Source organism: Asparagus officinalis, chromosome 5 (genome assembly GCF_001876935.1).
Source record: "Asparagus officinalis chromosome 5, Aspof.V1, whole genome shotgun sequence".
Taxonomy (NCBI): domain Eukaryota; kingdom Viridiplantae; phylum Streptophyta; class Magnoliopsida; order Asparagales; family Asparagaceae; genus Asparagus; species Asparagus officinalis.
Genome location: NC_033798.1, coordinates 75,225,261 through 75,239,015, shown reverse-complemented (window position 1 = coordinate 75,239,015; position 13,755 = coordinate 75,225,261).

The following is a 13,755-nucleotide window of genomic DNA, read 5'->3' as shown; positions in this document are numbered from 1 at the left end:
GTCCCGTCCAAAAGGAAAGGACAGAGGCCGATCCATTTTGGTAAAGTTAAACCCGAACAACTCAAACGAGGAAGTTCAGAGGAAGATGACGGAGTTCCCCAATTCCATTACCATGAACCCAACTCTATACACTTAATGAAACGAATGTATAACTTTAATGAGAAACAAGGTTTGAACTTCGGGAAAGGAAGACGAACACCGATCCGAATGTCTCTCACTCCTGAAGGAAAACCTCCAGACTACTATCAAAAAACCGGAAGGGGCGTGGGTTACGTCACAACTCCCCCTGCCTCGGAAAACAAAATCAGTAATTATCTGCATCAAGACCATTCATCCGGAGCATCTTCTTGGGAATCTGACATCAATGTCGGACCTTTCTTTAAAAATCTGACTGTGAACATGGTTTCAACTAGTCATCCAGATGAAGACGCAGGGGGTGATGAAGAGTTAATCGGATCAACCAATGATCCTTGGATCAAACGTCTTAACATCTTGTGGGATATGCGCTTCGAACAACGCGAACCACCCACTGAAGATAAAGTGATCCAGGTCAACATGGGAGGCGAATCTGACCCTAAGCCCATTTTTATAGCTGAAAACCTGTCATCATCCGAGAGAGAGGACCTTATATCTCTCGTTCGAGAATATATAGATGTCTTCGCTTGGAATTATGAAGATATGCCTGGCCTTGACCCGAAGGTTGCCATGCACCGTCTCAATATAGATCCGGATGCAAAACCCGTTAAACAACAACAACACAGGTTTCGTCCAGAGATCATGGAATCAATTGAGTCAGAAGTTAAAAAGCTTATAGACTCAGGTTTTGTTAGGGAAGAGCAACACCCGGACTGGGTGGCCAACATTGTCCCAGTGCCCAAGAAAAATGGTAAGGTCCGTATATGCATCGACTTTCGTGACCTTAACGCAGCCTGTCCAAAGGGCGAGTTCCCACTTCCTATCACAGATGTTATGATTGACAACACCTGCGGATATGAAGGGATGTCTTTCATGGACGGATTCTCCGGATATAATCAGATCAAGATGCACCCGGAAGACGAGAAACACACTGCTTTTAGAACACCACTGGGGGTAGGGGTGTCCAAAAAGCCCGGGGCCCGGGCCCGGCCCGGTGCCCGGCCCGGAATAGTAACCTTAAAACGGTCAAAAAACGGCTATTTTTCGAGGGTTTTTTGGTCATTTACCTAGGGGGCTGCTTCTATAAATAGAGGGGGGGTTTCAATTCATTTTCTCACAACAAAACTCATCTATTTCTCTCTCTACTACTCTCTTATACAATCTTATACTATCTCATACTAATATACTATCCTATAATCTTTTGTATTTTCTAATACTTCCAACAAATGGTTTCTGGGTCTGATTATGAAGAGCAACATGCATCTCCTACCGATCTAGAGATGAGTCCTCCTACAACAACTCCTCATCCTACCGGTGTTAATCCTGAATCTGGTGGCGATGAATCTACGGCACCAAGAGCTCCAAAAAGACCTAGGTCTGATGTATGGAATTTTTTTGAGAAGATAGACGTCACTAAGGATGAACACGGTAGGATGATCTCTCAGAATGCGAAATGTGCGTTGTGCGGCCAGATATTCAAAGCTCATCATAAGAGCGGCATCAACCATCTCAAACGGCATATTGAAAAACACAACAAATGCCAAAATCTACAAGGTGATATCCGGCAGTCTATGCTTTCCCAATCATCCTCTTCAGGTACCCTCGGCAGTTGGAATTATGACGCTGCCCGAGCCCGGAAATGCGTAATCAGGTTTATTGTTCTTAAAAACCTTCCTTTTAAATTAGTAGAAGATGATGAATTTGAAGATTTGTTTAGAGATGGTTTTTATCCTGCATTTACAAAATTTTCTCGTCAAACCTGTCAACGTGATATTTTAAAATATTATGTTGAGGAACAGGGAAAAATAATTTCTTATTTTAAAAATTTAAACTGCAAATTTTCTTTAACTTCTGATATTTGGTCATCTAGAGTGCAAACTGGTTATTTATGTATAACAGCACACTGGATTGATGAAAGTTGGAAAATGTTTAAAAGAGTTGTTTCTTTTATTGCAATTGAAGAGTCACACACTGGTATTAATGTTGCAAATTTAATTGTTGAAGAACTTACGAAACTAGAAATTGATCAAAGAATATTTACTCTTTCACTAGATAATGCAAGTAATAATAATGTAGCTGTTGATTTTCTGAAAATAACTTTGTCATTGCCATGTCATGGTGAGCTTTTTCATGTTAGATGTATCTGTCATATTTTAAATTTAATTGTTCAAAGTGCATTTTCTGAAATTAAACCCATGATAGAAAAAGTTAGAACAGTTACTAATATGCATAATGCTTCTGAAATGAGAATTAAAAGATGGAAACAATGTTGTAAAAGAAAAAATTATAAGCCTAGACTAATTCCAAAAGATGTTGACCATAGGTGGAATTCCACCTATGCAATGTTATCTGTAGCAATAGAATATAAAGAAATTATAAATGATTTTATAAATTTTTATGCTTCTAGTTCTAGCTCTGGTAGTGCTTATGGAATAACTGAAGATGAATGGACAGTTATATGTAAATTAAATGAGATGTTACAAGTTTTTTATGATGCTACTATGTTATTATCTGGTTGTTATTATCCAACTATTACTTTAGCTGCTTTACAAATTTTAAATATTCAAAAAAATTTTGCAAAATATCGTATGGATGATATTTTTGGAAATATAATTTTTCAAATGGAGAGTAAATTTAATAAGTATTTTAGGCCTATTCCTCATATTTTTGGTATTGGTGTTCTTATTGATCCATGCTTGAAGGAAATTGGCCTTCGAAGTTTGTTACAATCATTGTATGGTGGACAGATTATAGACTTAGATGATGGATCCACCCTTACTGCTACTACTCATTATTTAGCTATTAGAAATTATTTTCAAACCTTATATGATGAGTATGCAGCTAGATATGGTGTAGCTACACAACAGTCTTCAGCTTCGGCACCTTCAGCTTCGAGCACAGGTCGAGGTAAAAGTGTAAGTTTTGATAGGTATGCAATGGTAGCTGAACTAACTGGTGGATCTGGAACTTCATCAGGATTAGATGTTTCTGAAATAGATGAATATTTTTCTGCTTCTTTAGTTAGATGTCAAGGAAATGCTTTAGATATTTTGCAATGGTGGAAAGTATATGGATCAGTTTCATATCCTATACTTTCCACCATGGTTCGTGACTTACTATCAGTGCAGGTTTCGACTGTAGCCTCGGAATCCGCTTTCAGCACAGCAGGACGTTTGATCGACGACCACAGGACATGCTTAGATCCGTATACTGTACAAGCGGTGATGTGCTTACAGGATTGGTGGAGATACGAGAAGCGAACACAAGGCATCGAACGGATTGCTATGATTGAAGATAAATTTGAAGAGTTGGGACTAGCAGATAGATATAATGATTAGATAATATTAATAAAATTGTAATTTTTATTTCTTAGCTTTAAATTTGAATTAAATTATTTTGAAAAAAGTTGCAAATGATAGTGATATGGGTGAGTAGGTGCCAACCTAGTTGGGATGTACTCATCTATTGTGATGCGACGAATTTCAAAATAAATTTATACTTGTAAAGGATTTACAGATTATTAATAAAGAAGTTATTTTTATCAATTTTTGTACTTGTAATTTATGTCATTTCATTTCAAGTTATTAATTAAATTTATGATATTTTTTATAATAATTTATAATTTATGGTTTTGTTAAAATTTTAAAAAAATAAAAAAAAAATTTATAAAAAAACAAACCGGGCCGGCCCGGTGTCCGGCCCGCTCAGGCCCGGGCCCGGGCCCGGGTCCGGGCTTGGGTTTTGCCCGGCCTGGGCCCGGTTTCCCGGGCGGGGCCGGGCCGGCCCGGCCCGGATGGACAACCCTAACTGGGAGTGTATTACTACACAGTGATGCCCTTCGGCCTGAAAAACACAGGTGCAACTTATCAACGTGCAATGAACACGATCTTTCACGAACACCTACGAAAGAAGATCGAGTGCTACGTTGATGATATAGCAGTAAAGAGCCAATGTAAAGGTGATCATCTTACAGATATGAAGACAATGTTCGAGATCATGCGAGCACATCAGCTGAAGATGAACCCGACAAAATCGTTCCTCGGAGTATCAAACGGAAAATTCCTGGGATTTATCGTTACCTCCAAAGGAATTTCTCTTGATCCGGAGAAAGTGCGTACCATCCAAGACATGCCACCTCCGAAGAATCTCAAAGAGCTCAGAGGTTTGCAAGGCAAACTGGCTTACATTCGAAGATTTATATCGAATCTTTCAGGGCGTTGCCAACCTTTCTCTAAGCTCATGAAAAAAGGAATATCCTTTGTCTGGGATGGAGAGTGTCAAAAAGCATTCGAGGAGATTAAGAGATATCTCACTCAACCGTCAGTTCTCGGGGCCCCGATATCAGGAAAACCATTCCTGTTGTACGTGAGAGCCATGGACCATTCTCTTGGGGCCTTGTTAGCTCAGAACAACGATCAAGGTCAAGAGCAAGCCATCTATTACTTGAGCAGGACCATGATGGGAGCCGAACACCGGTATAATCCGGTCGAAAAAGAATGTCTCGCCTTGGTATTCGTAATTCAAAAGATGCGACATTACCTAGTTGGACAAACAATTCAGGTCATCTCTAAGGTGAATCCCTTGAGAGTTCTGATGACGAAACCATCATCTCTAAATTGCTGACTCGTAAAGTGGGCCATTCTCTTGTCACAATACGACATGCAGTTCATGCCTCAAACGACGGTCAAGGGTCAAGCACTGGCAGACTTCTTAGCCGATCACCCAGTATCGGGAACGTCTAAGTTGTATGAAGAATTACCTGATGAAGTCGCTGAAGCTTGCGCTACTTAAGAAGCTACACAAGTGTGGAAGTTATTCTTCGACGGTGCGTCTAGAGCAAACCCTCATGGAGCAATCACCGCAGGAGTAGGAGTAGTATTAATCTCCCCGAACGGTCACGTAATCCCAAGGGGATTTTCCCTAATCGAACCTTGCACCAACAATGTAGCTGAGTATAATGCTCTGCTATTAGGAATGCAATTTGCCGAAGAACTTAATATTCAGCACCTCGAGGCTTACGGTGACTCTCAGCTCATCGTTAATCAAGTCCGAGGGGAATACAAAGTACGTCACGAGGATCTGATCCCATATTACTTCGCAGTGCTAAAGCAAGCTCAAAAGTTCGAAGGTTTCTTTATCGAATATGTACCACGATCTCAGAATGCGTATGCAGATGCTTTAGCCTCCTTGGCAACTTTATTAGCATTGCCACCAGAGGCTGAAACAATGATTCCAGTCGCGGGACGCAAACTATACTTTTCCAAGATTCCTATGGAGGAAAACTCAGACAAGATAACGACAGGAGAAGTCTGTACAACCTCTATGGAGTTTGAATCTAGGGATTGGCGATTCCCATATATCGACTACGTCCTGTACGGAATTCTGCCCGATGACCCTAAGGAAGCGGCCTCTATCAAACAAAAGGCCCTTCGATTCTATTACGATGCAGTTTCTCAAGTCCTGTATCGTAAATCGTATGATGGAGTTTTGCTTCGATGCCTCTCTCGGAAGGAAGCAAAAGAGGCCCTCAAAGAAGCTCACGACGGAATGTGTGGGGCTCATCAGCCCGAAGCTAAATTAGGAGATCGCCTCCGACGAATCGGCTATTATTGGCCAAAGATGTTCTCAGACGCAGTTGACTACGCTAAACGTTGTCACGCATGCCAAATTCATAGGGACTTCATCCACCAAGCACCTGGGAACTTACACCCCACATCAGTGTCCTGGCCCTTCGAAATGTAGGGTATGAATATCGTGGGACCGATTTCCCCTCTGACGTTCAAGGGACACCGGTTCATTCTAGCTGTGACCGACTATTTCTCCAAATGGGCGAAGGCAATCCCGTTGAAAGAAGTCAAGACTTCAAATGTAATCAAGTTCATCAAACATCACGTCATCTACCGTTTTGGAGTCCCGAGGCGAATAGTTCACGACAACGGGACACAATTCGTCAGCTTTGGGTTTCAGAGATTTTGTGACAGATTCAGAATCCAAAGTGTCGCATCTACGGCATATTATCCGCCAGCGAATGGTCTTGTAGAAGCTTTCAACAAAACCATAGTGAAGCTTCTCAAAAAGTTTGTTTCCAAGAGCCGGCGCGATTGGGATTAAAGACTCGGTGAATGTCTGTGGTCTTACCGCACGACAGTGAGGACCCCTACAAGAGCTACACCATTCTCTTTGGTATATGGTTGCGAGGCTGTATTGCCATTGGAAATCCAGATCCCTTCTCTGAGAGTTGCTATTATAACTGGACTAACAGAAGAAGAAAAACATCAACGACGTATGCAAGAACTTGAAGCCTTAGATGACAAACGACTTCAAGCTCAGCAACAGACCGAGTTTTATCAAGCCCGTATTTCCAAAGCCTACAACAAAAAGGTTAAGGAACGGATTTTCAAGAAAGGCGACTTAGTGTTGGCAAAGGTTAAGGAACGGATTTTCAAGAAAGGCGACTTAGTTTTGGCCAACAGACGACCCATGGTAATGACACACAAAACCAAAGGGAAGTTCAATCCTAAATGGGAAGGGCCCTTCGTAATAGAATCGGTCTATTCAAACGGAGCATATCGCCTCATCAATCAAAAAGGAGACAGGCTCATAATGCCAATTAATAGGAAGTTCCTTAAGAGATACTTCCCGTAAATCATGTAGCCCCCTAAACCCCAGCTAAATCAGGCTAGGGGTTGCCTATTTATAGTGTAATTCCGTCTTGTATTTCGTCATGTTAACACTACACCTCTGACGATTGAAATTTTCTGGAATTATTCTAAATAAGTAATAAAGAGAATTTCGATAACATTTGTATTATTTTTTATTGTCCTGAACCAGATTCTAACAAAAGAGATGATGAAAACCAAAGTGATATCATTTCCATTCAATATTGTTAATTTGAATACAAAGGTGAAAACAATCGAAAGGAAAATGATACAAATTTATTCCTCCGCTAAAAGCAATTCAAATCCTAAGCGTTGGGGCCCATCAGCCTAAAAGACTTGAGCTTAGACTTCAAAGCCAATATTTTCTCTTCACGAGCCTTTTTGACTTCCTCTGTTATCTTGCTCTTGAGCTCCTCTTCATTTGGTGCTGCTTCTGCAATCTCTCGCCTAATCTTATCAGCAGCAACAAGTTCATCGCAATAGCCTTTGAAAAGCCCGTCACAGTAAGTAGCTAACCCTTTTAGAACTTCCATATCACCAGCTAGCTGAGTATTTATCTGAGATAGCTCAACACCAGCACGAGTAAGTTCTGCTGCAGTATCCCGGAGACCTACAGCAAAATTACCCATGTCCCCTTGTACTTAGAGATGTTCCCCACGCAGGCTGGCAATACGAGATTCTGTCTCAGACAGACTTTTCTGAAGGGCCTCTTGGTGTTGTGCTTTTAAAGCTTTGGCCCGAAAAAGAGCCTGATCCACTTCTGGCCCTATGTCGTCGCGCTGCAGCATTGAAAAGAATTCCAATTCATATTCCAGAATAATGATGCTCTCGCGACAATTCTCGGTCCACAATGCATTCCCCTGGTTCCTGATCTTTGCGAGACACTCCAGCAGATGGGGTTCAAAAACCTTGAAACCCACGTCCCCGAGACTAACGACGTCGATAGTCATTCGCATCTAATGCTCTAATTGTTCGATGAGCTCCCTCAAAGTTTCTGAGCTTGGGTGTGGAGCAGTCGGATAAATAAAGTAATTCTCATAATCAGTGCGAATGGGGGTGTGTGCAGCTTCAGATGATAACTTTTCGGTCATATTTGGCACTGAGCCTGAGGTAGTCGGTTCCCGCCCACCGGTTGTCATTTCAAGACCAGGAGAAGCAGCTTGAAGCATAGTATCCCCTCTTTTCGGAGTTTTAGCCATGACAGGCAATTGTTTACGAACCCTCCTGTTATACTCGCCTTGCTCAGTAGCAGAAAGAGCCTTCTTACCCGATCTTAAAGAATGAGTTTTAGGAACATGCGCTTCTGCAGGAATCTCCTCAGTTGTCTTTTCTTCGGAAGAATCAGCAATTGGTGTTCCCTCTTCGATCCCCGTAGGAACCTCTTCCTCAGAAGGTTCTATGGTGGACAAATCCCTAGGGGCTTCAACGGCTCCGGTTGCTTGTTGTTCACAAGATAAATATTCTTCTACCCCGGGTAGACGGGTCCTCATAGAACCGCCCCTCAAACGATACAACCCCCGAATCTCATTTATACATGAAGTATAAATATCATATCCCGGAATTTGGGAAACCTCTTCAAACCAGTTGCGAAAATCGGCAACAATGGAGCAGCCAGGCGGCGAATTGGGTAAAGTAAATTGCACATGGGTTCCCCCGGCAGAAAAGAAGTACCATGCGCGAGCTCCTTCATACAAATTCCCAATTTGAGCCAAAGCCGGGTTGGGATTGCCAACGTAAAGCTGGTCATATCCGAATTGCCTGGCAAATCTAGAAGGCATGTAAGGCTCGATGATGCACTTCTCCCGCAAGCGATAGACCAGGTAGCCCAACCTGATCATAAGAAGCCAGCTAAATGTGCCATCTTCCAAAGAAGACGAGCCCTCAAAAAGTAAGTCCATGAAGAGGGCATCTTCTACGTCAGCTCTGTTAAAATTAGGAGAGCAACAGAAAATCCGGTAATTGTCTTCCCGGGATAGAAGCTGTCGAGCCCTGACTATATAAAAATTAGTCCATGTGGCCGACTCCAATCTTTGTACAAAGGGAATATAAGCATCATCGCCCTCGTATACTTTCGTCATCAATGAAGGGTAATGCAACACAAACCAGGCCACTAAATACGTATACGATACTGCTATACGTGGTTGAGGAGTTTTCCCAGCTTTCTTCTTAGTAGCTTTGATTCCTGAAGAGCTGAGAAGTTCTGAGGTCAACATCCTCAGGCCATTCTGTATGTAGCCGACCATAGCAGTAAGGAGACTCACAGGTCTCCCGTGCGCTAGCAAAGTAGCTGGGTACACAACTTCAGCTAGTATTGCCTCAGTTGGTTTTGACGGTACTACGCACTGCTTCAACCAAATCATAAAGAAGCCCGCAAGAAGAGCCGTGTCAGAAATAGGAACTGTGGCTTGGTGGTGGAAACTTTCAAATTCGACACCAGCCTCAAAATCATCCTCTGCATGCTCTGTCTTATAGGTAGCACTGGAAGCCTTAATTCGAGCTTTAGCGTCCTTAGGAGAGATGACTGCAACACGAGATACGGCTACATCTTTCCGGTTTAAGTTCTAAAAAAGGTATTCCGCCCACGTGGTATGCATAATGCCCCCTCCGCGCATCCCAAAGACTTGGGCACATATGTGGAAGTGACACATCAACTCCCAGAAAGTAGCGTAAATTTCCGGGTGCGCCACCTTCAGTAGGAAAAGCTCCTCGGTGGTGGGGATGAACTCCTCGTAGGGTGTTTTTCCGAGCGGCAACCCCGACACTGCTTGCATCTCATGAAGAGCAAAACCTAACTCTCCTGTAGGTGTGAAGAATGTACAACTGTCCGGGTTATATTTCTCCAACATAGCAAAGAAATTGTGATAACTCTGCACGACACCCCGTCGAGTAGCTAACACGGGAACTGTGAGACCTGATTGAGCGAGTGACTCCTTAAGCTCCTCAAGAACGAAGTCAACCATGCAGGTCCACCAACCTCCTCCTCCAGAACAGACCCATCCAGGGGATCTGAATATCTGGGTAGAGAATTCACCCTGAGTTGCAAGGAATTGGCGAATAAAAATGTTCGCTGGACGTGGCATCTCCTGAATCGGATCCTTCTTCTTAAATAAACCGGGTCTTAATCCCTTGAGTTGTCCACCGATTCGTGTGCGAGCTTGTCGACCAAATCCAAATGTCACATTCTCCCTCTCCTTGACTATGTCGAAAGTCAAACCCCAGCGACAACTTACATTCAAGAAATAAGAGAGTGGGTACATCCTCTTCATGCTTGGAAGGAAAAGAAGCGATTGTCAACTCTCCGCAGCAACTTGGAATCTTCCACATATGTGAGGTGATCATCGACTGGTATACGATCTCCAAATATGAACGCTGGTTTGGGAAACTGGGCATGACCGGTAGGGGTCTCCATGTCTAAGTCAGTAATCAGAATCCTGAGAGTGGAGCATCGAGGGAATTTAATCATATCCGCTCTCTCCGAGTCAGGGAAGGTACACAGTGGAATTCGGCTCTGAAGACTGAATATTTCATTCGCGTTAGGTCCACCGATATATCCAAAATGATGCTCTTGTGAAAGCGGTACGTTTGGGAGAAGCACTGCACAATCAAAAGCAGAAGTTAGCAGCTAGAAGTGAGCTATTGACATAAAGACAGAGTCTGAAACAAAAGAGGTTAAGCCTCGTGTCAAAAAGAATCTCTCACGCGAGGGTTAAAGTCTCATGTCAAAATCTCAAACGCGATGGTCGGGCCTCGCGTCAAAAATTTCAAACGCGAGAGTCGAACCTCGTGTTGAAAAGACTTAAACGCAAGAGTCGAGGCCCACATGAAATCCCAACTCCGCGTTTTCGTCGAACAAAAACGAGTCATCTTCCTCGTTATCACGAACCCATCTAGGGTTTTCAGAGAACTTGCTAAGGCAAGTTAGTTCGGTCAACACTCACCACGACAGGGAGGCCCCTGCGACGGCGATAATGACGACGATGTTCCCGCACGAACAAGAACACCGCCGGCATCCTCAGCCGACGACGTTTCGGAAGTCGCTCCAGCGACTTTTTTGGAGCTAGAACCCATTCTCCGAGGCGCCATCGATAAAGTCGATCGGAGGAAACGCTTTTGAACGAGGAAGACGGAGTTTGTCGGAGATCTTGCCGAAACCAAACGAGAGTTCTCGTTCTTGGAAATAGCCGAAAATTTAGAGAGTCAAGTGACTCTTGACGTGACCACTCAGGTCTATTTATAACAGCCGTTAAGCTGTTAAGATGGCACGGGATTCTAGGAGTGAATCCCAACCATCTTTGAAACGCGAAGTTCACAACCGCGTTCAAATTCCCAAGTGCAAGGCTCAAGCCAGCGTTACGAAGGCCTGAACTTCGCATTTTGAACCTTAAACGCGAAGGTCACCTCAGCGTTGCAATTCTTCTAAATGAAGAACCTACACTTATGTCTTCAAACACGACACTTATTCTTCAAAGTCATGAGCCCTCTTAACAGAGTGTTAATCAAAACCTCTGTATCTCTTCAGCAGAATCTAAATGCTCATTGGGTTAATATTACGCCCCAGACGGTCATCATCCCTACAGAGTCTAAGTTTACCTGGCATTAATACCAATGCGGCTATAGCGCCTCTGTCAGAATCCACTTATCGATTCTCATTAATAGAACGATAAGTCTCTAAAAACATTCAGATCATTGTCAATTTATTAGCTCTCCTAAGCAGAGTAATAAATAACCAGTTTTCAGTGGGATAATAAAATACCCCAACTTCTTGTTCAAATCACAAGTATCACAACTCATCGCTCCGATGATAAAACACTTAGTAGTTCTCCCCAGTGAGATGCTACAATATTCTTTTCCCACAGATGTCACGTTAAAATCATACCTCTGACAAAATCAACTTATCGATTCTCGTCAATAGAGCGATAAGTCATCAAAATTGCCCTGATCGCAATATTTCTCCTGTCACGTTAAAATCACACCTCTGACAAAATTAACTTATCGATTCTCGTCAATAGAGTGATAAGTCCTCAAAATTGCCCTGATCGCAATATTTTTCATGTCACGTTAAAATCATACCTCTGACAAAATCAACTTATCGATTCTCGTCAATAGAACGATAAGTCCTCAAAATTGCCCTGATCGTAATATTCCCCCTGCCAAGTTAAAAAGCTATACCTCTGGCACTTATAGACTTCTTTCAGTGTTCCAAGCAAAAATAACACAGGAAGAATTCTACTAGTCAGCCCCATTACGGGAAAATAATAAAATATTAATCCTTAGCAGTTTGAAACTTTCTGGAGTTATCTTAAACGATAATAAAGAGAGTTTTCTGCACCAGAACCATTGTGGAGATCTATTCTAAATCGGAAATACATCTTAGGTATTTCTCATGATTTGTTGCTTAAAATCAAAACACGATAAATGCAAGAAATAATGAGGAATCAATATCACTTTTTATTCAAGAACCAAAAGAAAGTGATACAAGACAAACTTGTTCTTATCAAAAGAACATTACAAGTGCAAAATTCACTCGTGCATCAAATCAAAAGAAGTAAGTTGGGTCCTAACTTCAGTTAGCTCCTCCTCGTGAGTGGTTCGCACCATGGCTTCAGCCTTTGCCCCCTCGTGAGTGGTTCGCACCATGGCTTCAGCCTTTGCCCGGAGTTCTTCCTCACTGGGTATGATGATAGTCGCCGCTTCATTCCTGGCTTGTTCCAAAGCTCGAGCCTGCGTGTGATATTCCAAAGCGCCAGTAGCATTTTGGGTGCTAAGGATATTGACAACATTTTCTTCACGGGAGAGTTCAGCCTTTAATCGCAGGACTTCAGCCTCAGCTTCAACAAGTCTATCACGAAGCGAATTCATAGAAGTAGTCGAGCGTTCTAACTCTTCTCGCTTCCGAATATTACGCTCGTGAAGCTCCGTGATTTAACGTTCTCTTTCAGCCAAGTCCCGTTCTATCGCCTCCCGGCGAGCTACTTCTGCAACCTGAAGACTAACCAAAGTAGACACAATTTGTGTTTGAAGCTCTCTGCGACCCAAGGCCTCAAAATGTTGTAATTGTTCTTCCAAACAAAGGATAATCTCAGAACAGTGCTCGAACCACGGAGTGTTTCCCACACTTCTGACTCCGTTTAAGCCTGCTTCCAGAAGATGTCGGAAAGAATTAAAAGTTCCCCGACCACTCACCACATATTCAATCACCTTCTTCGCGAGGCTGTTCAAATACACCAAGGAAATTTGAAGGAACTCAGGTGCACCCGCAAGACTTGAAGTGACACTCGGGGATGCTCCTCTAGCCATTTAAATTGGTGCAGGGGATCCGGGCGCCAAAGCTGCAGAAGCGGTAGAAACATTCAATTGTGATGGGCTTGAGGTCAAAGCCATCATTGCCCTTGCCTGAGATGTGCTTGGTCGTGCCTCTGCTGGAGTAAGCGAGATCTTCAGCAATGCGGTAGGCGAAGCAGCTACAGTAGATGAGGTAGGTAGAGGCTGCTCTTGCGCAGGAGCTGACACCTGCATGACCTGCTGTTCCAGAGGAGGAGTCGCGGTAGTAGTTTCAGGCAATGCCGTAGGTGAGCCAGGTAAATGTTGCTCTTATAAAGGAGCCGACATCTGCACAGGATCTTGCTCTGAAAAAGTAGCAGCTACAGTCCCGGGAGAAGGTGAACCTGCACGAAAAAGGGTCGGAACGCGGAAAGAACATGCGAAAGAATTCGAAGAAAACTAGGCTTACCAAAGATGTAAAAAGGAGTATAACCAGATGCTTTATCGGATGGGACCTTGGGAGCATCATAAAAAATGGTTATGTCATCCATAGAATTATGCTCTTCATCCCCCGTGTCATCACCTGGCATGTTGCCAACGTCAGTATCCTCATCATCTCTATATTTGTCAGCTACATCACCAATTGAGGAGCCTTCATAATCTACTCGCTCCTCATCATCCCGTATAGCCGAAGATTCAG